Source organism: Eurosta solidaginis, chromosome 4 (assembly GCF_040869045.1).
Source record: "Eurosta solidaginis isolate ZX-2024a chromosome 4, ASM4086904v1, whole genome shotgun sequence".
Classification (NCBI taxonomy): domain Eukaryota; kingdom Metazoa; phylum Arthropoda; class Insecta; order Diptera; family Tephritidae; genus Eurosta; species Eurosta solidaginis.
The window spans coordinates 71448095-71474896 of record NC_090322.1 but is presented as its reverse complement, the minus strand read 5'-3'; the positions used below and the strand labels follow the sequence as shown (position 1 = coordinate 71474896).

Genomic DNA, 26802 nt, shown 5'->3' with positions numbered 1-26802 from the left:
ATTATACAAAAAGGCCTAAAGATTGTTTAAAATTTTGTTGAAATATCCTAAAATTATTATATAAAATTGGAGGTTACAAATAAATGAACTAAAATTCTTATTCAGTATTTTTTTCTGCCATTTGCACCATGAAAAATTGTAATTTCAAAGTTGATGTTTTCATAAGCATGCATGCAAACTGTTCAATGGCAACAGTGCTTTGCTGTAAACAATACACACACAAAAATGTTATGTACATGTACACAGACGCACACATTGATTCCTACGGGCTTGAGGGTTCGGTCAAACGTGTATCGTACGACAAACGTCCGTACGTTCGACACACGTCGGTGCATACTTGCAGCTTTAGACTTGACTTGACTTGAGAACGGTCACTTACAGTTCTGTTAAATGAACATTGCATGTTACAGATTGCTCAAAACTTAGCAACACTTAACTTGACTTAGAAGTCTGTTGAATTTAGATTTTCTATATAAGTTCTAAGCGACGTTTACATTTTGAGATGCCATTTGTTTGTTTTCATTTCATTTTGACATTTTGTCATACAAATTGACATTTACTGATTGTTTTAAACAATTTTTACACTCAAAATTAACTTTCTTTAAAAACCACCACTTTTTGTAGCAAATATTTCACAATAAAATCACATCTGGAAAACAGCTGATTATAATGCCAGATTGTATGCGCTAAGTGGAGTATAATCGTGTCAAAGTTGCCAAGTTTACGCCAAGGCAAGTCTACGCTAAAGCCGTAGTTACCCACGAACGTACGTACAAAAAACGTGTCAGCTGACACGACCTATCTTATGAATGTGCAATATAAACGAAAACTCACCGACGTGCAACGCCAGTACATACGTAGTCCGGAACGTAGAAATCAAAACAATTTTGATTTTTTCTGTAAGAACGTGTCAGCTGATCGATCTCTCACTAGACAGAGTTGCCTAGTAAAATTTTGTGAGCTAATTTTTGACCGTTTGCAGTTTTATGCAAAAACACCTAATTAAAGTTTGAAAAATTGTGAAAATAATTCGAAATAATTATGTAAAAGTGCAGAGAATAAATATGTAATCTATTTATATTTATTTAATATTAATTCCAGCCTTTTACAACATCAAAAATTAAAATGGAAAAAGTTGATGTTTGCATAAGCATGCAAGCAAACTGGTCAATAACAACAGTGCTTTGCTGTAAACAATACACACACAAATATGTTATGTGCATGTACACAGACGCACACATTGATTCCTACGGGCTTGAGTGTTCGGTCAAACATGTTTCGTACGACAAACGTCCGTACGTACGACGCCCTTTTTGATTTTCTTCCCAGCAAACGCAGTTTCTAACGTTAGAGAAATATTGTAATTTTACATTAGAATTCTAATGTAGTTCTCTAATGTATTTCGAATCGAAAACTAGGTTAGAATTCGACTGTAAAACGATTCGAATAACACTAGAAATGCTGAGCTCAATATTTAAGTACGGATTTAATTTATTATAATAGAAAGGGCATTTGAAATATGTTCCTTCTTAATACATAAGCTTATAACCAAATAAAAGTACTTGATGTAATGAAACAATGAAAAATTCGCAGATTTTAAATAACTGAACTTAATTGCGCATCACTTCAAAATTCTCATTAGAAACCCATTAGAAATTGACGTTAGAATTCGATTAGAATTTGGTGCGAAACATTTCGACGTTGGTGGTTTTCGAAATGGTCCATCGCAATATGCCAGTAAATGTTTCTTTCTTTTCAGTTTCTCTTAGAAAAAACATAATAATTGAAATTCAATTATTATAAGTCGGTGTTAAGCTCATGAATTCTTAAATATAAGTATAAACTGAACACACCATTAAACAAACATACATTATCTATTACGTTGTTTTCATAGGAACGCATAATATTAGTAGGTGTTAGAATACCATTATTTTGAAAGTCTGTCCAAACAATATTAGGCAGATTGAAATCTCCAAGTATACAAAAACGAGCATCAGTATGGCTTTCACATAGATTGACGGTGTTCTCAACATGAGAAAAGTACAAGGAATCAGCACTGCTTAGGGGTATGTACAAGCAACAGATGATAATTGAGCTAGATGAACTGGAAATACAGACACACAGCTGATCTAGTAATGTATCATGATGTAGAAGATGAAACCTTGATGAATGCAGGTTTTTATTGACTGCAATTAACACTCCACCTCCTTTTTTTGACCGGTTTTCGCGAAGTCGCCATCTTTCTGGAGGAATAACTTAGGGTCAAAGTATTCTTCATCAAAGAAGTCTTCAATGGGCCACGTTTCCACGATGACATAAACGTCGTAGTCCAAACGAGACGAAGACAAAATAAAATCTTTAGATTTGGTGCGTATGCCGCCGATATTTTGAAAGTAGACTCTCAAAGACGCATCCGATGAGCAGTTTTGGATATGCTGATTATTGCTGAGATTAGGTGTACCTACGACACCATTGGGTTTACTCCGATTTTTGGAAAAACCCGAAATGGCTTAATAGTGAAAAACCGAATGGCTTAATAGTGACACTTCCCAAGGCAGTCGGTTCTATGTACCGGAGCGACTCGGGATTTTTCCCGACCAAGGACTGTCATTTCAGAGTAACCCCATTTAATTTGTTGCGTCCATCCCACAAATTATCATCCTCATAGCAGATCCTTGCAGCAGGACTGCTTCATAGTCTCTTGCTCCGGGAAGGTATCGAACCCAATCCGGGTCCGTCTCCTGACCCCGGTCCTGAGGAATGGTTTTGCTGCATTTGCCGGAAAAGAATCTTTTAGGACGGTCATACTCTTGTCAGTGTGTCTCGTGTAAGGGATGGTTGCATCGGACAGGTTGTTCTGGGCTAGATCCCAAAACCAGACGTCCACGTAACTTCTATAAATCTTTCGTGGCTCCATGCTGTTCATTCCCTAGGGCGTCCAGTAGTCTACGCCTTAGCGCCCCCACTACCTTCCATAAGCCCCGCTGCCCAGCAAGCCACAACAAGTACCAGCTGCTGCTCGCGCCCCACGGCGCCACGAACTCATACGGCCGCTCCCACTCATACCTACAATCCGTAGTAGAGTCAGGAGCAATGCCGAGCTTTAGCCCCTGCCTCCGTCTTCTCCCCCTCTTTTCCGGCAGCAATTGTGTAGGTCAGGGAAACAGACTCTTAGTCCCTACCTCCCTTAGTCTCTTAATCCCAGAGTGACGACGTCTCCCCCCTGCTCTTCAGAATTCTGCAGCTAAACTGTAATGGATTAACTGGGAAGATCACAGAGATAGTCGATTTCATGAAGCGGCACAACATCCGCATTGCTGCGATTCAAGAGACTAAACTCACAGCAAGATCTGCTCTGCAGACCTGTTCTGGGTATAATGTCCACAGAAAAATTCGCGAGATCGGAAATGGAGACCGCCTCGCGTTTATCATACACCACTCTGTGCAATGTCATATATTTGATCCCGACATCGGCCGCAGGGACAGTGTCTAGAACGTCAAGGCTTATCTGTCCGGTCAGACGATGCAAACCTAGAAATCATCAACATCTACATCATTCCTGCCACCTGTTGCCCCAGTGGATACCGCCCTAATATCAGCGCCTTACTCACTGGCAACAATCGCATTATCTTAGGCGATTTCAATGCCCATCACGATCTATGGCATTCAAACTTTCGGGCGGACAGTATGGGTGAGATGTTGACGGATCAAATAGAAGAAACGACGTTCTGCACAATAAACGGAGACGCCCCCACACGTATGGTAGGAAGCTGTCACAGTTCTCCGGATATATCAATCGTGAGCGTAGAACTCGTAAACTGCGTCAACTGGCAGCCAATGGTAACATTGGCAGCCGACCACCTGCCTATACTTATTTCGCTCGAGCGTACCGCCGACTTCATCGTCAAAGAAAAACGCACTTTCATAAACTTTAAAAAAGGAAAGTGGGACGAATACAAATCCTTTACAGACAACCGCTTTGCTGCCCTCCCTATCCCTCCCTGATGCCCGCCAAGGGGAGCGTGCTTTCCGCAAGATCATTGAATCCGCCTCGGCTCGCTTCATTCCCGCCGGTAGAATTCCCGAAATTCGGCCCCACTTCCCGGCGGAGGCCGCAAGTTTAGCGAGAGAACGTGAGCTTATAAGACAGCTCGATCCCGGCGACCCCCAAATAAGGGATATAAACCAACGCATCAGATTGCTTGTGGATGAACACAAGCAGGCGAAATGGGAGGAGCACCTAAGCGGTTGTAACCTCTCTGCCGGTGTAGGTAAACTTTGGTCCACCGTAAAGTCCCTATCGAATCCGTCTAGACACAATGACAAAGTTTCCATCGCCTTTGATGATAAAGTGCTGTCGGATGCGAAAAAATGCGCGAGCGCTTTCTGTCGACAATATATAATGCATTCTACGGTCGACAAAGATAGACGGAGGGCCAACAGACACGCACATAGACATAAATTCATCGCGTCACCAATTACCATCACCGCCAAAGACGTTGCCGATGCTTAAAAGCTTAGGGAAAGAGGGTTTCAAATATTTAGCGCATGTCTTCAACCTGTCTCTTTCCACCTTTGTCATTCCCGGTCCCGCTTCTAAAGCCTGGGAAAGCAGCTAACATAGGAGAGTCATATCGCCCGATATCTCTCCTATCGCCAGTAGCCAAGACGCTTGAAGCCATTTTGTTCCCCTACAGCAGCTAGCCTCTCATCAGCATGGCTTCAGAAAACTCCATAGCACCACCACCGCGCTAAATGTAATTAGCACCCAGATAAATTGCGGTTTAAATCAAAGCCCCCACCCTAGAACAGTTCTCGTTGCGCTAGACCTATCAAAAGCTTTTGATACGGTCAACCATGGCTACTGCAAGACCTGTCTTAAAAGGTGGACCGTAAATTATCTGGGTGGGCGGCAGGCATCGGTGCAATTTAGAAACGAAACATCAAAACCAAGAAGAATTAAACAAGAGGTGCCACAGGGTGTGCCCTATACCCACTTTTGTTTAATTTCTACATATCTAAGCTACCTTCGCCACCAGAAGGAGTTACTATCGTTTCCTACGCCGATGACTGCACAATAATGGCCACAAGCCCAGGCCCACAGATCGATGAGCTTTGCAACAGAATAAACGGCTATCTCCCTGATCTTCCAGTTTTTTCGCCTCGCGAAACCTGGCATTCACCCTTATCGCGAAGTTCACGCGGAAAAGTGTTCGCCTTCACTTTTTTTCCGGGTGAACTTTTTCCGCGTATCGGCAATTTCGGGCGAACAAAAGTTCACTTCAAAACAGCTGATGCTCTGTTGTGAACTAGCAGTGAACAAATAATTTACTTGCAATTGTGTAAATTTTGTAAACAAGCATATATTTCCTTAAAATACAACAAAAATAGAAATAAAAAATGTATAAAATAATGTTTAGTATTGCACTTAGGTTGGTATTGATTGAGCGCGAGGGGAACATAAATGTGAAAGCGATTCGGAGGCAATTAAGGGACAGTTCTAACCCTTTGAAGGTAAATGATTCACTGTAAGCTAAAACTAGATAGATAATTAATTGAGGATCGCACTGCGACCATTGGTCTATTGTGCCCTCAGCTACTTCACAATACCTCATTCAAGCCGACATCTCTGATGAACTCTAGCAGTTCACCTGGCTTGAGGGATTTGATGTGAGAATGCTCTGGCCATGATGAGCCCATAAACTTAGCCCTACGTCTTGAGATTGCGTCACACTCCAGGTGGATATGGTCCGCCGTCTCCGCTGATCGCTCACAAAATCGGCATGTGTTGTTCGATATTATACCCAGCTTTTGCATGTGACTGTTCAGTCTACAGTGTCCTGTAAGAATAGTTAGTATACTTAGGTTATATTTCGAGAGGCCTATTAATGCCCTATATCGAGTTGTGCTGTAACCCCCTAACGGTAACTTAGTTTGTCTCAGGCCTGGCATATTGCGCCAGTATTCTATCCTCTTTTCCTTTATTCTACTAATAGATACTCCCTAATTTCCTGCGGGCCTACTGGCAGGAACGGCTCGGGACCAATAGGTCGTGTCGTTGCTGCCTCTCTGGCCAGGCTGTCCGCCTGCTCGTTACCCTCAACTCCCCTGTGGCCAGGAACCCAGGCCAACAGTAGTTCGTTGTGTGCTGCTATTTGATTTAGCTTTTTGACGCACTCAAGGACCAGCGCTGATTTTATTTCAAACGCTGAGATTGCTTTGAGGGCGGCCTGACTGTCACTGAGTATGGCAATTGTTTCATTGAAGGTTCAGGTCAGCGCACTGTATTATGGCAAAAATTTCCGCTTGAAAAATGCTCGGGTATGCTCCCAGGGGTGTTGATATCTTGGCTCTGGGTCCAACGACTCCAGATCCAATCCCCTCTGGTGTCTTCGAGCCATCGGTATACTATACTATTCTATTTAGCTGCTGAATGCTCTCAATAAAAATTACTATTTTCAGCACTTTTGAATAACAAGTTATATTTTTTTCAATTAGCTTGCGCCAATATTACAGGGTAAACAAGCCGGCATTCTAATATTTGCTAGATATCTTACCAACTCCTTGCCTCCATTGAAGAACAAATTTGGAGTTCCACCAATTGTAAAGTTGAGTAAATGTTTTCGTTTTTTCGCATAGGGAAAGTGTTGGATAAGAAAATATAACTTGTTATATACTGTGTTGTTATGTAATGTTTTGTAATCAATCAAATATGCTTTTATTTTTATATAAGCCTATAAAAAGAAAATCAGGGAGAATATTGTCAGTCAGTCAGAAAAACGTTTTGAAATAAATATTAAATTATTCATCTTTGTAAAAACTCTTTACTTTAATAAGAATACGTTGAGAGGAATTCAAGAGGTTATGGGCAATACCAAGGGTAATTCTTACGGCATAAAACAGTTTAACGGCTGTGAATTTGACGATTGGGAATTTAGAGTGAAGATCCATTTTGATTCAATTGGATTGTTGGATGTTTTAACGGGCATTCCAACAGAAGATGAAGAAAAATCTGAAGAATACAAGAATAAGGATAAGAGGGCTAAGGAGCGCCTTGTGACCTTTATTCACAATGATAGCTTGTCGTATGTAAGGGATCAAGATACTGCACGGGGAATGTGGCAGAATTTGAAAGCAGTACTTGCAAGAAAATTGGTGATTAATCAACTAACATTTGCTGAGCTTTGAGAATCTTGTGAGGCAGCTGAAGGAAGTGGAGCTGATTTGAAGGAAGAAGATATCCTGGCGCAGTTTTTTCTTTTTTTTTCGTGATAAATTTGATCCAGTTGTAACAGCATTACAAAACTTGGAAGGCTTAACATTCAACGTTGTAAAAGAGAGGTTGTTCTTGGAAGAAATCAAACTGGGAAGCAGAGTAGAGGAAGATTCTGAATTGAAGACTGCATTTTCTGGAAAAAAGACATCGAAATTTCAAGGCAAATGCCATATATGTGGTAAGTTTGGCCACAAAGCTAGGAAATGTTGGGTGAAGGAAGCAAAAACAGCTACAAATCAGAGGGTATGTTTTGTTGCTGGTAAGTTTGATAACGTTGCGGATTTGAAAAAGGAGTGTATGCTATTTAAGTTGGACTCAGGTGCGAGTGATCACATGGTAAGAGATAGAAATTGCTTAAATAATATTAAGAAACTGGATGCTCCTGTGGTGATTCATGTGGCAAAAGATTCACAATGCTTAGAAGCAAACTTTGTTGGAGAACTGAATGGACTTACGTCTTTGGGAGTTGCAGTGAGCATGAAAAACGTGTTATATGTACCGGAGTTGCGAGATAATCTGATTTCTGTTAGTAAAATGATGAAAGCTGGATTAAATGTTGTATTTGAATCAAATGGAGCACTTATTCAGAATGATGGTACGATTATTGCAAATGCGTATCCAAGTGGAAGTTTGTATGAGCTTGAAATTGAAGTAAAGGAGAAAAATTTAGTAATGACTAGCTATGAAAGTAATTTAGAGGATTGTACCAATAGATTGGGTCATACAGGAAAAGAAAATTTGAAGAATTTAATAAGCAGAAATTTGATAAGTTGTTCGATGAAGAATATATATAGCATTGATAAATGTGAAATTTGCTTGAAAAGTAAGCAAACTAGACTTCCTTTTAATACAACAAGACATAGAGCAACACGAGTTTTAGAAAGGATACACAGTGATGTCTGTGGTCCAATTGATCCTGTAGGATGGGATGGTTCAAAATATATGTTATCGTTTATTGATGATTTTAGTCATTTTGCATTTATTTATCTTTTGAAAAAGAAGTCGGAAGTATTTGGTAAATTTAAGGAGTATGAAGCAATGACATCAGCAATGTTTTCAACGAAAATATCAAGATTAACTGTTGACAATGGCACAGAATATTTTTCAAGAGATCAGAAAGATTGGTATGTTTCGAAAGGAATTCAGGTAGAAACCACCATAGCGTATACGCCTCAGCAAAATGGGGTTGCTGAAAGGTTTAATCGGAAACTTACAGAAAAAATAAGGGGTATGCTTTTACAGTCTTCTTTACCAAGACGAATGTGGTGTGAAGCAGCGTTGACTGGAGTGTGTACCATCAATCGATTGCCAACAAAATCACTTAAGAAGAATACTACACCTGCGGAAATTTGGTGGGTATAAGCAAAATCTTAACAAGATCAAAATATTTGGTTGCAAAGCGTTTGCTTGTGTATCGTATAAAAAGAGAAGTAAGTTGAACGATAGAAATACTAAATGTGTATTTGTTGGGTATACACCGAATGGTTATCGTCTTTGGGACTTGGAAAATTATAAATTAATAGTAGCACGAGATGTGATTTTTGATGAAAATAATTTTCCATTCATAGACAACATCAAAGATAAGCAAAACACAAATGTAATAAGATGTTTCGAGCAAGAGGGGGAAGTAATTGAAGATGTCGAACCATGCATTGAATCAATCGAGGAAGTTGCGGAATCTTATGACGAAGAATTGACTGATGATGTTTTTCAAGATTCAAGTGAAGTTCTGGAGAACGAGGTACAAGTGGTGGAAGAACCAATATCCGGATCTGACAATAGAGATCAACCAAGAAGAAGTGAACGTCTAGGTCAAAAGAGTTTCCTAAATATGTTTGGCTATGCTAATTTAAGTACATCTTCGAGCAATATTCCATTGAAATACTCTGAAGTATTCGGCACAGATGATACAGAACTTTGGGTCAAAGCAGTGGAGGATGAATTAAATTCTATGAATATTAATAAAGTTTGGAAATTAGTAGAGTTATCAGGTGAACCTAAAGTCCTTAAGTCAAAATGGATATTCACAATTAAAGAAAATGACGAAGGTGTACAAGTGTGATATAAAGCGAGACTTGTAATAAAGGGATATATGCAACAAGGAGTTGATTTTTATGAGACATTTGCTCCTGTAGCAAAGTTATCTACAATAAGAGTAGTGTTAGCTGTTGGCATAAAAAATAATTTATAATTTTCATCATCTTGATGTAAAGACGGCTTTCCTTCATGGAAATTTGAAGGATGATGTATATATGGATGTACCAGAAGGCGTAACATCAAAAGGGAATCAATATTGGAAGCTACCTAAGTCACTTTATGGTCTAAAACAAGCACCAAAGTGTTGGAATGAAAAATTCAATACTTTTGTATTGAAATTAGGTTTTAAAAGATCCCAACATGACTACTGTTTTAAGATTGAGGACAATCTCATTATAATAATTGTTTTGTATGTTGATGACTTGCTGATAGTTGGATCTAAGAACCAAGTATGTAATTTAAAGAAGCAGCTATCTAAAGAATTTGAAATGACAGATTGCGGAGAGTTAAAATATTTTTTGGGAGTAAAAGTTGAAAAAGGTAACAATGAGTTATATTTGTCACAAGAAAATTATATCCAAAAACTGTTGGTAAAATTTAAAATGCATGATTGCAATCCTTGCAAAATCCCTATAGAGAAAAATTTGAAATTATTGAAACAGGATGAGAGCAAGAGTTTTAATATAGGAAATTATCAGGAACTATTAGGTAGTTTAATGTATACTTTGGAATGAAAAATTCAATACTTTTGTATTAAAATTAGGTTTTAAAAGATCCCAACATGACTACTGTTTTAAGATTGAGGACAATCTCATTATAATAATTGTTTTGTATGTTGATGACTTGCTGATAGTTGGATCTAAGAACCAAGTATGTAATTTAAAGAAGCAGCTATCTAAAGAATTTGAAATGACAGATTGCGGAGAGTTAAAATATTTTTTGGGAGTAAAAGTTGAAAAAGGTAACAATGAGTTATATTTGTCACAAGAAAATTATATCCAAAAACTGTTGGTAAAATTTAAAATGCATGATTGCAATCCTTGCAAAATCCCTATAGAGAAAAATTTGAAATTATTGAAGCAGGATGAGAGCAAGAGTTTTAATATAGGAAATTATCAGGAACTATTAGGTAGTTTAATGTATACTATGCTTTCAGTTCGACCGGATATTTATTTTTCAGTAAGCTATCTGGGTCGTTTACAACAAAGTCCTGGAAATGAACATTGGCAAGCATTGAAAAGGATAATTCGTTATTTAAAAGGAGCTGTGCAAGTCATGGTGAAATTTGGAAGAGACTGTAATATTCCATTAGTAGGGTATGCTGATGCAGATTGGGGAGGTGATACTAACGACAGAAAGTCGCCAGCGGATTTGTATTCAAAGTTTTTGGATGCACAGTGTCATGGTATAGCAAGAAGCAAACCACTGTACCAATGTCATCAAGTGAAGCCGAGTACGTCGCTTTGAGCAATGCAGTATCAGGAGAACTATGGTTAAAAGGAGTTTTAGAAGACTTATATGAAGTAAATTCAAGTTATTCAATAATAATATACGAAGACAACAAAGGCTGTATAGATATGTGTAATAATTTGGAAAACACGCGTACGAAGCATATAGATATAAAGCAGCATTTCATGAGGTATTACGTTCAGAAAAAAAGTAATCAATATTAAATCAATTCCATCGGAGGATCAACTTGCTGATATATGCACGAAGGGATTAGATAAAATAAGATTTTATAAATTAATGAAGGAACTAAATTTGATTGATCAAGATGGGGTGTTGGATAAGAAAATATAACTTCTTATATACTGTATTGTTATGTACTGTTTTGCAATCAATCAAATACGCTTTTATTTTTATAAAAGCCTATAAAAAGATAATCAGGAAGAATATTGTCAGTCAGTCAGAAAAACGTTTATTCATCTTTGTAAAAACTCTTTACTTTAATAATAATACGTTGAAAGGAATTCAAGAGAAAGGCGTAGGAAAGGACCAAGGAGTGGGTCTTAGCCAATCTTGTTTCGAGGCGAGGTGCTTAATATTTTGGAACCGTTGCTTTGTCCACAATAGATAACTTGGCCGACTGATAAGTTGTCATAAAAATAGAATTTACATACTTAGCAATACAGGAATTTCACTTTTTTCCACTCAGCTTCCGATTGTGCATTATTTATTGATTTATTTCTAATAATAAAAGTACATATAATTTAGGGTTGCCAGACGTCCCCCTTTGGGGGGTGGGGGGGGGGGCATATGGCAATGTGTTGTCATCAATAATAGGATGAACTGATATACAAAATGAATGTATGTACATTTTTTGGGGAATTGAAATAGGATTTTGATATGAAAATATTGGTGTGCCATATTAAAGGCTGAATATAAACATATGTTTGTGTGTTTATGTATAAAGAGTGTAACTTTGCTTGGTCTCATGGAATTTTATTTATGAATTGTTTTTGTTGTATGAGTGAATAAATCAATGATTTTGTTCAATATAATTAATTTTATTAGTCCCCCCAAAGATACCCCTTTTTTTCTATCTGTTGTAACCCAAACCCCCCCCCCCCCCCCCTTTGTTATTATCTCTCCCCCTTTCGACATTTTCGGCCTGGGAACCCTAATATAATTATAAGAGTACCAAATTTCAAAACAAAAAATTACTTACATTTTGTTTTCCTCTCGTTCGCCTGTAAAATATAAGTGAACAAATTTGGGTTTCCCCGTTGTTCATTTCGCCCGAACAAAGAGTTGCCGATAAGGTGAAATCTTTTTCGAACACGAAAAATTCTTTCGCCACCCTCTGCGATAGGGGAACGAAAACTGTGAATATTTTCGGGCGAAAAAAAACTCGCGATAAGGCTGATTATCACCGACTAAATCCTCCGCGACCTTACTTACAACATGGATGACCCAAATGTCGACCATTTTGAACATCCACGTCGATGGCACTATGCTACCGACTGTCCTACACCCCAAAATCTTGGATGTGACGTTTGATCAGGATCTACATTTTGGTGACCATGCAGCCGCAATTGTACCGAAAATTCAGAGCCGTAATAAAATCCTCAAATCCCTTGCTCGCAGTACTTGGGGAAAAGACAAAGAAACGCTCATTACCACTTAAAAAGCAATTGGCCAGCCGATTGCATGCTACGCGTACCCTATATGGCCCCCAAGCCTAAAAATTACTCACCGGAAGAAGCTGCAGGCCTGCCAAAATACTGCTCTCAGAACCGCCACGGGCTGTCTTCTTATGTCCCCAGAACACCATCTACATAATGAGGCGAGAATACTCCCCATCAAGGAGAGAAATGAGATGCTAACCAAACAGTTCCTGTTGAATACCCAGAAACCTGGGCATCCCAAAAGACATTTGATTGATGAGCCAACACCGCCCAGGGGCTTAAGGACCCATCTCTCTAAGCATTACGAGGAAATACGGCACCTGAGAACTCAGCCGTATGAAGCAAAAAGACACAAGCAGGTCCTCAGTGAACTCCACAAACAGGCGTCGGACCTTTATGCCGGGAATTGCGCGGTGAATCCAGTACTCAAAGAACAGTACCCAAAACTTGCGGAAGAGGAACGCATACTCCCCAGGGAAACGCGAGTCACTCTTAACTCAACTTCGTTCTGGATACTGTAACAGGCTAAACTCTTAAAAAAAAAAAAAATAAATGTAAGGCGCTATAACCTCCGAAGAGATCTAAGGCCAAGCTTCTCTTCCAATTTGCGTCGTGCTCCTCTTGATTTTCCCTACAAATTGGTCGGACGGGACCTACATGTTTTATGCCGACTCCGAACGGCATCTGCAAGGCAGATGAGTTTTCACTGAGAGCTTTTCATGGCAGAAATACACTCGGAGCGCTTGCCAGTCACTGCCGAGGGGCGACCCCGCTTAGAAAAATTTCTTCTAATTGAAAAACCTTATTTCTAAAATTTTGATGTTGCTTTGCCCGGGAGTTGAACCCAGGGCGTACGGTGTGATAGGCGGAGCACGCTACCATCACACCACGGTGGCCGCTAAAACTAAAACTAAAGCTAAACTCTTACCTATCCAGAATCAACCCCGACATACAAGATGTATGTCCCGCTTGCAATGTGTCCCCACACGACACCAACCATCTGTTTAATTGTAATGTGGAACCAACGCCTCTAACACCCCTTTCATTATGGTCCACCCCTGTTGAAACAACAAGTTTCCTTGAACTCCCGTTAGAGGATATTGATGAAAATTTGTGATCGATCACAGCTATTAGGTGGGGCGAAGCACTGCTACAACAACAACAAGAACAGCTTAATAGCGACGTTGGAGGGCCACAGAGCAGAATCAAAAAGCTTATTATAGTCAGCTGAGCGTACACGAACTATGAAAAAGACTCTCACCAAATAGCTGATGTCACCATACCTCCTTACCAATTGATGTTGCTGTGGCACCAATTCCTTACTCATTTCAGGGAATACCATATAAAATGCAATACTGTGCATTGTTTATATTTTATTTCTTAACTTCAAACAAATTCGCACCAATCATTAAACTTTAAATTTTTTTAAACACAATAAGAAATGCGCAACGAAATTTCAATTGAAAAAACAGCTAACTTCGAACCCAAGGCAGTCGGTTCTATGTACCGGAGCGACTCGGGATTTTTCCCGACCAAGGACTGTCATTTCAGTGTAACCCCATTTAATTTGTTTCGTCCCTCCCACAAATTGTCATCCTCCCAGCAGCTCCTTGCAGCGCGAATGCTCCATATTCTCTTGCTCCGGGAACGTATCGAACTCAATTCGGGTCCGTCTCCTGACCCCGGTCCTGAGAAATGGTTTTGCTGCATCTGCCGGAAAAGAATCTTTTTAGGACGGTCATACTCTTGTCAGTGTGTCTCGTGTAAGGGATGTTGGCATCGGACAGGTTGTTCTGGGCTAGATCCCAAAACTAGACGTCCACGTAACTGTGCCGAGCATCAGCCCCTGCCCCGACTTCTCAATCTCTTTTCCGGCAGCAATTGTGTAGGTCAGGGTAACAGACTCTTAGTCCCTACCTGCCTTTGCACCATTTGCCAGCACAGAATATATATGTTTGCGACTTCCGCCCAATGCGGCTCCTGCCATGGACGGTGCCACTTTCCTAGATGTTCTGGTCTCCGCGACGGCAAACCCTCGACGGGTTTCACTGCACTATATTGCCAGGCCGCATACCCAAATACACCGGGTACCCCAATGCTTAGCCTAGGACGTCCAGTCCTAGGGCCACAACAGCAGTTGCGTCCTAGCCTTCCACAACCCAGGCGTAGTCACCCGTCACTTACTTCCAGAGTGACGACGTCTCCCCTAAGCACTTCAGAATTCTGCAGTTAAACTGTAATGGATTAACTGGGAAGATCACGGAGAAAGTCGATTTCATGAAGCGGCACAACATCCGCATTGCTGCGATTCAAGAAACTAAACTCACAGCAAGATCTGCTCTGCAGACCTGTTCTGGGTATAATAACCACAGAAAAGATCGCGAGAGCGGAAATGGGGGCGGCCTCGCGTTTATCATACACCACTCTGTGCAATATCATATATTTGATCCCGACATCTGCCGCAGGGACAGTGTCTTAGAACGTCAAGGCTTATCTGTCCGGTCAGGCGATGCAAACCTAGAAATCATTAACATCTACATCCCTCCTGCCACCTGTTGCCCCAGTGGATACGGCCCTAATATCAGCGCCTTACTCACTGGCAACAATCGCATTATCTTAGGCGATTTCAATGCCCATCATTATCTATGGCATTCAAACATGCGGGCGGACAGTACGGGTGAGATGTTGACGGATCAAATAGAAGAAACGACGTTCTGCACAAGAAACGGAGACGCCCCCACACGTATAGTAGGAAGCTGTCACAGTTCTCCGGATATATCAATCGTGAGCGCAGATTTCGTAAACTGCGTCAACTGGCAGCCGATGGTAACATTGGCATCCAACCCCCTGCCTATACTTATTTCGCTCGAGCGTGCCGCCGACTTCATCGTCACAGAAAAACGTACTTTCATAAACTTTAAAAAAGGAAAGTGGGACGAATCCTTTACAGACAACCGCTTTGCTGCCCTCCCTATCCCGACTGATGCCCGCCAAGGGAGCGTGCTTTCCGCAAGTTCATTGAATCCGCCTCGGCTCGTTTCATTCCCGCCGGTAGAATTCCCGAAATTCGGCCCCACTTTCCGGCCGCAAATTTAGCGAGAGAACGTGACCTTATAAGACAGCTCAATCCCGGCGACCCCCAAATAAGGGATATAAACCAACGCATCAGATTGCTTGTGGATGAACACAAGCGGGCGAAATGAGAGGAGCACAAATTTAACTGAATTAAGTACGGCTATTTATCATAATTTAAATAAAATTTCTAATGATATTAATCAATTACAAATCCATTCAAGATCTAAAGACAGAAATAGATCTAAATCTCGAAAGTTTTCAAGATCCAGAAATTTTTCAAACAATCGTAATTTTAATTCACAAACAACTATTTGTTGGTATCACAAAAAATTTAAGAATAACGCTCTTAAATGTATACCCACATGCAATTTTAATCAAAATCATAATTCAAATTCCGAACAAAATTTAAACTGAAACAATCCATTATGACGGTGGCGGATAATGGAACTATTATTAAACCTACTCGTCGCCTATTCATATTTGATAAATTCAATAAACTTAATTTTGTTATCGATACCGGCGCAGTTGTATCAGTTATTCCTTTTTCTAAATTTAAAATTTATAAAAGAAATTCGGATCTTACTTTGGCTGCAACAAGCGGTTCTTCAATTGAAACTTTCGGTACAAAACTACTTAAAATTAATTTAGGTTTAAGAAGAGATTTTGAATTTCCATTCATTATTGCGAACATTGATACACCAATTTTAGGAGCAAACGTTTTAGAAAAATTCGGAATTATTGTCAATATAAAAAATAAAGAAATAATGGATTCTACTACAAAAATTAATGTTGCTGGATCTTCTGGATTTTCTGATATTTTCTCACTCAAAATTCCTATTGTTGAAAATAAGTTCTCAAAATTACTTAATGAATTTCCGTCTATTACCTGTGAACCAGATTATACTAAAAAAGTTAAACACTATACGGTTCACAGGATAGAAACAAAAGGTAGCTTACCATTTTCGAAACCCATACGTCTTGATCCAGTCAAACTTAAAATTGCTAAAGCTGAATTTGAATTTTTAGTTAAAACGGGTATATGCAGACCCTCAAATTCTCCTATTGCATCTACACTTCATCTCCTAAAAAAGAACCAAATGATTGGAGACCTTGCGGAGACTATCAAAGACTTAATTTTATTACTACACCAGATCGATATCCTTTACCACATATCCACGATTTAACAATTGATTTAAAAAACAAACAATTTTTTTCCAAAATTGATCTTGTGCGTGCTTACCACCAAATTCCAATGGCAGAAGAAGACATTCATAAAACTGCAATAACTACCCCTTTTGGAATGTTTGAATTCGTAAGAATGCCCTTCGGTTTACGAAACAGTGCTCAAACTTTCCAACGCTTTATTAATGAAGTATTTTCTGATTTCGATTTTGTATTTACATACATTGATGACATTCTTATTGCCAGTGATAATGAAGATCAACATATAAATCATTTAAAATCAGTTTTCAAGACTTGAAGAATATAATTTAAATATCAAACCTTCAAAATGTACTCTCGGTGTAAATAAATTAAATTTTTTAAGTTACGAAATTTCAGGCGAAGGTATTAAACCATCTTTAGATCGAATTGAAATCATAACAAGTTTTGAAAAACCAATTTCTATAAATAAATTACAAAAATTTTTAGGTATGATAAATTACTATCACAGATATATTAAAATGTTAGCAACGGCACTTAGTCCTCTGCATGAAATGTTAACATATGCAATTAAAAACAAACTCAAACAATAAAATTGGACAAATGAAACCACAATAGCTTTCGAAAATGTTAAAAAACTCTTTGCTAAAAATACTTTACTTACACATTTCGACAAAAATGGTACTTTATCATTAGCAGTAGATGCATCAAATATTGCTATTGGAGCAATTCTTCAACAAACTAGCAATAATATACTAGAACCTTTAGCTTATTTTTTAAGAAAATTAACTACAACAGAAACTAAATATTCAACATTTGATCGTGAACTTTTGGCAATTTATAATTTAATTAAACATTTTAAACATTAGCGCAGCTATGGCAGGTTGTCTGAAAAATTTTCTACTTACTATTCCAAAAACAAAATACAATTTTTCAAATTTAGAAAAATTAAAAAATAATAATTATCATTAGAAAAAAGTTATTGTTCTGGCCTTGAGCTCGAATCGAACCTTGAATCATTTATAAATAGGCCGATAAAAATAAAAACAATTGTTAATAAACCATGAGCACTTGGGAATGTCAAACAAAGTAATTGACAATAAACAAAAATCCAGCATAATCAGTGATTTGCACCAGATGGCGCAACACTGAATAAATATAGTTGGTAAAAGGAATAGAAGTAGCAAATTTGCCAGTCAAACAAACCAACGCTGTATAGCTAAATGGTTAGCGCAGCGTGCCTAAAGCGTACTGATGATGAAGGCTTAGCACCCTTCGGAATGGATCTATCTGCGCAGCTATGGCAGGTTGTCTGAAAAATTTTCTACTTACTATTCCAAAAACAAAATACAATTTTTCAAATTTAGAAAAATAAAAAATAACAATAATTATCATTAGAAAAAAATTATTGTTCTGGCCTTGACCTCGAATCGAACCTTGAAACATTTTCTTGAAGGTAGAACTTTTACAATTTATACTGATCATAAACCTTTAATTCATGTTCTAAATTCTAAAGTAGATAGATCTCCTCGTAAACTACGTCATCTTGAATATATTGCTCAATTAACAAATGATATCCAATATATACGTGGAAAAGACAACATAGTTGCCGACACACTTTCCCGTATTCCAGAAATAAATGCAATTTCAACTCAAGATATAAATTTAGAAACTTTATATAAGGAACAAGAAACTGATACATTTTTACAAAAAACCATTTCGGATCAAAATTCTAAAAATAATTTAAAAGAAATTCATATTCCAGTTATTAATTTAAATATATGGTGTGATGTTTCTCTACAACTGACTTATCTGGTTTGGTTGATTTTCCGACAGGGTGGATAAATGATGTATATTGGAACGATTTTCCGTCATCCCTTGTCAAATTTGGTTTTGAGACAAACTGGTTTCGGCGTTGTGCCACCATCAGTGTCCATTTTCGTTCTGATCTGTTGTTGTCGTTTGTCCTGTATTTATAGTTCGTAGGTATATGAGCAGGTATTGTCAAATTGATGCTTGTGAATATTTAGTTATGTGTATGTGCTGTGTGTTCATTCAGAACCGAGGGTGGTTTACTAATCGATTTGTGTGGCTGACTGGGGTAGGTAAAAATATGTGATTTTAGTCGTTTGACCTTCCTTGTCGGTTTTTTGTTTTGGTGTGTTAATTGTTTTGTGTTTATTTGTTGTTGTGTGTTTGTCTGTTATACCTGTGTGATTACGTTGTTTCCTGTAAACAAGTTTTAAAGGCTCGAATATTGTGTCAGAAATTGAGTTTATCTGTTCGTTTATTATTCTACCGTCGAATGTTTTCTGTTTGTAGATTTCCATGTTTTCGAGTACGTTGAGACCTCGGCCCTTTTCTTGTATGTGAAGAACCCTAACTGTTTTATTGATGTTTGCTGGGGAACATTCATTCTCGACCATGTGATTCGCGAAGTTAGACTCGGGTATAATGTTTGGATTCCGTATTTTTTTGTTGTAATCTCTAATATGTTCTCTGAACCTCGTTCTTATTTGCCGTCCTGTTTGTCCTATGTAACTATTCTGGCATCCGCAGGTAAGCTTGTATACGCCGTGGCTGCTAAACGGATCCTCTGAGTTAGTGTTAGTTCTTAGTTTTCGCCCTAGATTGTTCAATTTTTTGAATGCTGTGTTAATGTTGTATTTTTTAAAGAAGTTTGCCCATTTATATGTTGCTTTCCCATTATATGTCATAGTCGTCCAGCTATTATTTTCCTTTTCATTATCAGACCAATTCTAAATATTCTCGCGGAATTTTGTTCTCGCGGAAAAATTCCTCCAACTCTTTTCTCCTAGGGAGAAGAATAATTGAGGAATAGGAATTTCGAATTTTCGAAGTCAGCTGTTTTGTCAAATGAAATTTCGTTGCGCATTTCTTATTTTGTTTAAAAAATTGAAAAGTTTAATTACTGTTGCCAATTTGTTTTAAATTTAGAAATAAGGTATAAACAATGCACATTATTGCATTTCATGTGTTATTCACTGAAATGAGTAATGAATTGGTTTCACAGCACAATCAACAGAGGAGCATAAGAAGAAGACCGGCGGGATAACACAAATCCGCCGGAGTTGCCTGCATTCATTCTGCAAAGCAATTTTCTGGCGGCCAAGTCGAGTTGAGTTCGCCTTTCGCCATATGCCAAAATCTATTTAAGCCTTCTTAAAAAATCCTTGCGCAATTTCTGGATGGCTGCATCAAATATGCGAAGAGCTCTTCCGTTGCTTATGATATAATTTTCGACTTAAAATAAAGAATATTGTGGTTGTTGTTGTATTAACAGTGAGAATATTGTGGTAGAATGTAAATACATATTTTAGCACAAATTTGTACAAATAAGTGTTCTTTCTTAAAATAACCAATTTCCTTTAACTATTTTGATGCATTCCCTTTAATTTAACAAGTGAAAAAACTCCTATGAAATGGCAGATAAATCTCCCTCTCCCTCACATTCATAATACCTACTTTTCTCCCATATCCGGTTGCCGCTTTTTCGAACATTGTTCAGAATAGGAAGAAAGGAAGAAGTGAAAAAACTCACAAGGAATTTTTATTTAGAATACGAGGAATGGGAGAAGGGAAAAAACTCGGACGGAGTTTTCGTTTAGAATTGGGCTGTATTTCTTTTTGGTTCTCCATTTGCCCTTCTGAGCTTATCTACTAGTGCTTTTTTATATCCGTTGTTTGCAGCAATTTTATATATGACCTCAAATTCTCTCTTATATGCCTCTTGTGTAAGAGGGGTTCTTTCAAGTCTATGTACCAAGTGTCTTAATGCTGCATTTTTATGCTGTTGGGGGTGATTTGAGGTATTGTGTATTATTGTGTCGGTGGCCGATAACTTTCTATATATGTCATAGTTAAATCTTTTGGCTTCTTTATCAATATTTATCGTGAGGTCTAGATAGTTGATTCCTCCGTCTTTTTCGGTTTCCATTGTAAATTTTATATTTCCGTGCTGCTTGTTGAGGTACTCCAGTGCAAGCTCTTCGTTATTAGTAGTTAAAACGCATATTATGTCATCCACGTATCTAGCATAAAATGACACGCCTAATTTGGACTTCAGCTCCTGTATGTACTTTTCTTCCAGATTTTGCATGAACACTTCCATAAGAATTGCTGATGTGGGGCTTCCCCTTCCAAGACCGTTTGTTTGTCTATATATTTTATTGTTGAATTGAAAATAGTTTTCACAACAGGCATGACGTAGCTGAATGCGTTTACAACCATTTCAACTATCGTAGGGGTGCGAGTTCGACTCCCACTCCCGGGAGAAAAGGCTTTGAAGAGATTTACAAGGTATAATCGAAACAGCTGTCGCCTTGTCCGTCCTGATGTCACGTTGCTTAAATTTTTCCCAAATTATTAAATAAATTATAAAATTAAAAAAATTGCTTCAAATAAATGTTTTCATACATTTAAAAAAAAAAAGCAATATGGGCAATCCCCGATTATTAAAAATCATACAAACAGACAAAATTGGTTAATTCGTTGTAGTTCTACAAATAGAACGAAAACAGCAACAAAACCAAAGTTTCTTTGAAAAAACCGCCGTACCAAGCATAGCTTTAACACATAATTGCATACGAAGTATGCAATGTGTAAAAGATTAAAATATGCAAAAAGAAGGCAATTGGGAAAGACTTCCCAACAGGCATGACGTAGCTGAATGCGTTTACAACCATTTCAACTATCGTAGGGGTGCGAGTTCGACTCCCACTCCCGGGAGAAAAGGCTTTGAAGAGATTTACAAGGTATAATCGAAACAGCTGTCGCCTTGTCCGTCCTGATGTCACGTTGTTTAAATTTTTCCCAAATTATTAAATAAAATAGTTTTGACGTAAACTGGTTCTTAGCGTATTTGTGATTTGCATACTTTTCACTTTGTTTTTTGTGTTATGAACTTTTGTTGAACTAACTATGTCCAAAGTCTCCGCTAGTGGTATAGATGGGTATAAATCTTTTATGTCAAAAGATACCAATTTGCTGTTCCTTGTTAGCTCTACGGTCTCAAGTCTCTCTATTAGTTCTATTGTGTTAGCTATTGCATATTCGTTCCTTAGCTTCAGAGTATCTTTCAATATCGTTTTTAAATATTTGGACAGTTTGTAACATGGTGCCGATTTAAAATTAATGATGGGCCTCATTGGCGTGTCCGGCTTGTGGATTTTTGGTAGCGCATTCAGTGGAGGAGCCGAAGGGTTCATTTGGACTAATCTATGTGCCATGTTAGAATCTACTATATTTGTTGCATTTTTATAGCAACTTTGATTTGTTTTTGGTATTCATCTGTGGGATCCTCTCTCATTCTACGATATTTCATTTCCTCTATGAGATCCTCGGTTTTGGATATATATTGCTCTTTTTCGATTAGCACAGTGGTATTTCCTTTGTCCGCTTTCGTTGTGACAATATTGTTTTTCCTTAGTTTATGCCGTAGATTCTTTATTGTTTTCTCCTCTGTATTCGATTTTTGTCCTTCCTGTGCTTTCACCTCCTTTTTTATGATTTCATGTTATTCATATTCATATTTATTCATATTTATTGAGTCAATGGCAGAAACCTTACTGACGAGATTTACAAGTTTGCAAATTAACTTAAAACTAAATAACTAAAATTAATTCAAGGATGAGATAAATTTTCTCGATAAAGACTCAATCCATAACTTAAACAAAGGCCTGGACATTGCAAAGTCAAGATTTAGTATTCTAGAAATTTTATTAAGCTCTTCGAGACCTCTTGTGAGAGGAGAAAAGCTAAGGTAATTGGTTCTTCACCGTAGAATATATTATGAGAGCGTAGAGATCTACTAGGAACTAGAAAATTTAACTGCCCCAACAGAGCTGAGCAATCAATAGTACCAGAGATAATATCGTAAATAAACATTAAATGTTGTACTGGACGTCTGACATGCAGTGGCATAACATGTATGCATTGCATGCACCTGTTTATATAAGGTGGTAGGGGATTAACAAAATGAAGGGGTGGAGGGAAAATCGAATGAATTTACGTTGAACCCTTTCAGTTCTAGCAGAGTATGTGCTGTAAATGGGATTCCATACGATAGAGGCGTACTCTAATTTAGATCGCACTAATGAATTATACAATACACTTCTAGTGTATGGGCCCTTAAAATCCTTCGCATAACGCCGTAAAAAAGCTAAATTAGCATACGCTTTTGGTATAAGATAGTTAACATGGTTAACGAAAGTGAACGAAGAGTCGAAAATGACACCAAGATCACGAAATTCTTTGACCGAGGCAATATATGTATTAGCGATATAGTATGTTGACGTAAGCGCACTTGTAGATCTAGAAAACGTGATATGCCAACATTTGCTACTGTTAAGTCTCAGATGATTATTAAAAGCCCACACATTCAGAGCATCCAAATCTCTCTGTAGGAGCAATGCATCAGATACAGAGGTGATACGCCTAAACAGTTTTAAATCATCAGCATAAAGTAAATAATTTGAATGCTTTAAATATAAGCCGACGTCATTAATGAAGATAACAAATAAGATTGGACCGAGAATACTACCTTGTGGCACCCCAGAGGTTGCCAAGAACTCATAGGACCCCATATTCTCGATTTCAACAGATAAAATTCGGTTTGTCAGGTATGACTTTAACCATGACAGAAAGGCTGAATGGAAACCAATGTATTCAAGTTTCTGAAGAAATATTTTGTGGGACACTGTATCAAACGCCTTAGAGAAATCTGTATATATAGTATCAACCGACAGGGTGGATAAATGATGTATATTGGAACGATTTTCCGTCATCCCTTGTCAAATTTGGTTTTGAGACAAACTGGTTTCGGCGTTGTGCCACCATCAGTGTCCATTTTCGTTCTGATCTGTTGTTGTCGTTTGTCCTGTATTTATAGTTCGTAGGTATATGAGCAGGTATTGTCAAATTGATGCTTGTGAATATTTAGTTATGTGTATGTGCTGTGTGTTCATTCAGAACCGAGGGTGGTTTACTAATCGATTTGTGTGGCTGACTGGGGTAGGTAAAAATATGTGATTTTAGTCGTTTGACCTTCCTTGTCGGTTTTTTGTTTTGGTGTGTTAATTGTTTTGTGTTTATTTGTTGTTGTGTGTTTGTCTGTTATACCTGTGTGATTACGTTGTTTCCTGTAAACAAGTTTTAAAGGCTCGAATATTGTGTCAGAAATTGAGTTTATCTGTTCGTTTATTATTCTACCGTCGAATGTTTTCTGTTTGTAGATTTCCATGTTTTCGAGTACGTTGAGACCTCGGCCCTTTTCTTGTATGTGAAGAACCCTAACTGTTTTATTGATGTTTGCTGGGGAACATTCATTCTCGACCATGTGATTCGCGAAGTTAGACTCGGGTATAATGTTTGGATTCCGTATTTTTTTGTTGTAATCTCTAATATGTTCTCTGAACCTCGTTCTTATTTGCCGTCCTGTTTGTCCTATGTAACTATTCTGGCATCCGCAGGTAAGCTTGTATACGCCGTGGCTGCTAAACGGATCCTCTGAGTTAGTGTTAGTTCTTAGTTTTCGCCCTAGATTGTTCAATTTTTTGAATGCTGTGTTAATGTTGTATTTTTTAAAGAAGTTTGCCCATTTATATGTTGCTTTCCCATTATATGTCATAGTCGTCCAGCTATTATTTTCCTTTTCATTATCAGACCAATTCTAAATATTCTCGCGGAATTTTGTTCTCGCGGAAAAATTCCTCCAACTCTTTTCTCCTAGGGAGAAGAATAATTGAGGAATAGGAATTTCGAATTTTCGAAGTCAGCTGTTTTGTCAAATGAAATTTCGTTGCGCATTTCTTATTTTGTTTAAAAAATTGAAAAGTTTAATTACTGTTGCCAATTTGTTTTAAATTTAGAAATAAGGTATAAACAATGCACATTATTGCATTTCATGTGTTATTCACTGAAATGAGTAATGAATTGGTTTCACAGCACAATCAACAGAGGAGCATAAGAAGAAGACCGGCGGGATAACACAAATCCGCCGGAGTTGCCTGCATTCATTCTGCAAAGCAATTTTCTGGCGGCCAAGTCGAGTTGAGTTCGCCTTTCGCCATATGCCAAAATCTATTTAAGCCTTCTTAAAAAATCCTTGCGCAATTTCTGGATGGCTGCATCAAATATGCGAAGAGCTCTTCCGTTGCTTATGATATAATTTTCGACTTAAAATAAAGAATATTGTGGTTGTTGTTGTATTAACAGTGAGAATATTGTGGTAGAATGTAAATACATATTTTAGCACAAATTTGTACAAATAAGTGTTCTTTCTTAAAATAACCAATTTCCTTTAACTATTTTGATGCATTCCCTTTAATTTAACAAGTGAAAAAACTCCTATGAAATGGCAGATAAATCTCCCTCTCCCTCACATTCATAATACCTACTTTTCTCCCATATCCGGTTGCCGCTTTTTCGAACATTGTTCAGAATAGGAAGAAAGGAAGAAGTGAAAAAACTCACAAGGAATTTTTATTTAGAATACGAGGAATGGGAGAAGGGAAAAAACTCGGACGGAGTTTTCGTTTAGAATTGGGCTGTATTTCTTTTTGGTTCTCCATTTGCCCTTCTGAGCTTATCTACTAGTGCTTTTTTATATCCGTTGTTTGCAGCAATTTTATATATGACCTCAAATTCTCTCTTATATGCCTCTTGTGTAAGAGGGGTTCTTTCAAGTCTATGTACCAAGTGTCTTAATGCTGCATTTTTATGCTGTTGGGGGTGATTTGAGGTATTGTGTATTATTGTGTCGGTGGCCGATAACTTTCTATATATGTCATAGTTAAATCTTTTGGCTTCTTTATCAATATTTATCGTGAGGTCTAGATAGTTGATTCCTCCGTCTTTTTCGGTTTCCATTGTAAATTTTATATTTCCGTGCTGCTTGTTGAGGTACTCCAGTGCAAGCTCTTCGTTATTAGTAGTTAAAACGCATATTATGTCATCCACGTATCTAGCATAAAATGACACGCCTAATTTGGACTTCAGCTCCTGTATGTACTTTTCTTCCAGATTTTGCATGAACACTTCCATAAGAATTGCTGATGTGGGGCTTCCCCTTCCAAGACCGTTTGTTTGTCTATATATTTTATTGTTGAATTGAAAATAGTTTTCACAACAGGCATGACGTAGCTGAATGCGTTTACAACCATTTCAACTATCGTAGGGGTGCGAGTTCGACTCCCACTCCCGGGAGAAAAGGCTTTGAAGAGATTTACAAGGTATAATCGAAACAGCTGTCGCCTTGTCCGTCCTGATGTCACGTTGTTTAAATTTTTCCCAAATTATTAAATAAATTATAAAATTAAAAAAATTGCTTCAAATAAATGTTTTCATACATTTAAAAAAAAAAAGCAATATGGGCAATCCCCGATTATTAAAAATCATACAAACAGACAAAATTGGTTAATTCGTTGTAGTTCTACAAATAGAACGAAAACAGCAACAAAACCAAAGTTTCTTTGAAAAAACCGCCGTACCAAGCATAGCTTTAACACATAATTGCATACGAAGTATGCAATGTGTAAAAGATTAAAATATGCAAAAAGAAGGCAATTGGGAAAGACTTCCCAACAGGCATGACGTAGCTGAATGCGTTTACAACCATTTCAACTATCGTAGGGGTGCGAGTTCGACTCCCACTCCCGGGAGAAAAGGCTTTGAAGAGATTTACAAGGTATAATCGAAACAGCTGTCGCCTTGTCCGTCCTGATGTCACGTTGTTTAAATTTTTCCCAAATTATTAAATAAAATAGTTTTGACGTAAACTGGTTCTTAGCGTATTTGTGATTTGCATACTTTTCACTTTGTTTTTTGTGTTATGAACTTTTGTTGAACTAACTATGTCCAAAGTCTCCGCTAGTGGTATAGATGGGTATAAATCTTTTATGTCAAAAGATACCAATTTGCTGTTCCTTGTTAGCTCTACGGTCTCAAGTCTCTCTATTAGTTCTATTGTGTTAGCTATTGCATATTCGTTCCTTAGCTTCAGAGTATCTTTCAATATCGTTTTTAAATATTTGGACAGTTTGTAACATGGTGCCGATTTAAAATTAATGATGGGCCTCATTGGCGTGTCCGGCTTGTGGATTTTTG

General features: G+C 37.8%; 1 protein-coding gene across 7 annotated transcripts in view; it reads right to left on the bottom strand.

The window, feature by feature from the left end:
• Atg5 (autophagy protein 5) overlaps nucleotides 1-26802 on the bottom strand; it is a 99662-nt gene that overhangs the window by 48499 nt on the left and 24361 nt on the right. The window lies entirely within an intron of this gene.